At 29.1% G+C, this 2,738-nt stretch overlaps 1 protein-coding gene across 2 annotated transcripts in view; it reads right to left on the bottom strand.

Moving 5' to 3' along the window:
* Positions 1 to 2,738, bottom strand: part of LOC107621122 (protein transport protein SEC13 homolog B) — a 22,383-nt gene that overhangs the window by 11,111 nt on the left and 8,534 nt on the right. The window lies entirely within an intron of this gene.

The raw sequence follows: 2,738 nt of genomic DNA, 5'->3' as shown, positions 1-2,738 counted from the left end.
TGAAAGAAAGGGAGTCCCTCTATCTATTGCTTTAAAACTCGTGAAAGAACTCACTTTTGGTTTACTTCAATGGTAGGTCCTCGTCTTTTACTGACACACAGTAGTTGAAGCTCTAAATTCTTCTACCATTAGAATTGCTCTTAGCCTCAATTGGACAGGCGCGGGCTAAAACCCACCAAAAAACAGAAAGAAAGAAAATGTGCGAAACTTTTGTCATTTCCATATTATTTTTTATTTTTTAAATTTGTTGGGCTCTTTCTCTTTTTGTAATAGTTAGGCTTTATCTTTTCAATAATAATGAACTATTTTTGGCTGCTGCGTTTTACAACGTTTTTAATTTGAAGAGCCTGCGTGAGAGCGAGAAGAAACATTTGTAGATAGAATTTAATTTTGATGCACTGAGTACTGATTTACACTGTCGTACAATCATAACTGTTCTTTTGAATGGCCATTCACTCGATAAATATAAAAGTATAAGAACCAATATAGTTGTTTATGCGTGAATCGGCGTATGAATTTGTGAATACAATTACTTAGCCTATTTTCACTCCATAGTTGTCTCTCACCTAGAAAGAAAATTTCTTTCAACTGGAGACTATGGTAGAACTTTAGGTATATTATCATAGCCAAATCTAAGAAAAGCACAAACAAAGAATACAGTTCACAATTTTAGAATTATACCATTACCTTTATATATAGCTAGTAACCTTCTAACCAATAACACAGTAAACCATCTAATCAACAATTCTATCTTTCTCTCAGTATGGACAAAACAACTCATAAACCACACAAACAATGTAATGCAACCTAAGTACCAAGATTTTTTACCATTACCTAAACACCAACCACTAAGATTGTTACCTCTTCATAGGAAGCAGAACCAAGCATGACTAATTTTGGAATTGAGCCAATTGAAAGAAAAACAATCCGCATTTAAAGCAAACAAAAATCTAGGTTACAATTCGAAATATCTTAAGCTCGTTGAAAAAATCATTGCGCACAAAGAGATTAAGTTCAAAGTTTGTAACAACGCTGTAATGGAAATCTGGGAAAATTCACTAGCGGTTGTAATTAAGGACTAAAATTTGCAGATTTTTTTTTTATCAAAATTTCTTGTAAGGACTCTCAACTACTATCCAGATGCACATAGAGAAACACTTTAGGATCCTGCACTTTAGGATCCTGGACCTCAGTTAACTCATTTGACTTTGTCCTCTAAACCTAGAATAATAATGCATTGCAAATTTTATTTTCTAATGTGCACATAATAGATTTGGAGCATGAATATACAGTAAATATGTGGTGTTAATATTTTAATTTCTTTAAATACCAGTAATTCAAGTACTTCTAACCGCAACCTGTTTAATATTGTTTATTTTTATTCTTGTTCTTGACCTAATTTAGGAACTTACAATTCATTAACCACTAAGAAAGATGGAACTAGAGTGTTTCGATAGCTAAAATTGTTGACCTAAATTTTATGTCTTACCTAGATCCTCTTCATCAAAGAACAAAGGAATAAATTAACTGTTATTAACTGCTAATAAAGTTAACCAAAAGATATTTACTCAATAATCAATAACATTACACAGATTAATTTCTATTTAATGAATTGGATTACAAATAGGATAAAAAAATTCTATCATTCTCCCTGTTTGGTTCAACATTTGTGACTTCTAAGATTGTCAACGATATATCGGCCTCTAAATACTTATCATATTCAAACAGTTAAGACAAATTATTACATTAATCATAACGATAGGTTTTTATTAACTATCATTATATGCTTATTAGATATAATTAAACCTAATTAAATCTTTAATGGCTACGTATTTAATGTTGATATGTTTACTTTGATTATACTATTTCTATTATTTTTAACTATAAATACAATGACTAAATTACTGATTGTCACAGTATATTCTCAAAATTCAACGGTCTAAAATTGAATATTTTATACACAAAGATAAAATTCTTCATCCAAATATCTCATGACATAGCTTGAAAATAAGCAACATTCAGTTTTCATGATAAAATTAACAATAGGAATTGTGTATCATTTCTCCAAAATATTGTTCCATCGATTGGCGAACATAAAGATGTTCTTAATATTTGCTTTCTAGAATCAACATATTCTACCAAATTTGAATCTAAGTATCCATCAATTTGCAAATTGTCGATTCTTGAAAGTATTATATTTTTGTCTTAAGACTTTTTTTGAAGCTCTTCAACAAAAATACATATATTATTTTGATATCTTCTTAACATATCAACAATAAAAATCATGTAATATAAAAAATATTTTACATCTTTGACCATTATTAGGTATTTAAAAAAAGTGGAAAACCACACCTTAAAAGTTAGCTGTTAAAAGAGAAGAACTACTCTCCTTATATACAACATCAAGCATTCCATATTACTCGATGTGGGACTTTGAGCACCCATATAATACCCAAATCCCTAACAGATTCTAAGTAGAACTTATCACTTTTACCGCAATACCGGATGAACAACTTTGCATTATAAATTTCTCAACAACTTTGCATTGTAAATTTCTCAAACATATTATTAATATTAGACTTTTTGAGACATATCTTTATAATTATCTCGATAAATCTTTATTCCAATAACATAAAATAAAATGTTGTATCACCTATATTTTTTATATCAAAATGCCTAAAATAAATTATTTCACCTCATTTAACAACCACATATTATTTATTGCAAGTAAACTATCA

The sequence above is a fragment of the Arachis ipaensis genome, chromosome B01, assembly GCF_000816755.2.
Source record: "Arachis ipaensis cultivar K30076 chromosome B01, Araip1.1, whole genome shotgun sequence".
Taxonomy (NCBI): Eukaryota; Viridiplantae; Streptophyta; class Magnoliopsida; order Fabales; family Fabaceae; genus Arachis; species Arachis ipaensis.
This window is presented reverse-complemented; position numbering and strand designations above follow the sequence as displayed.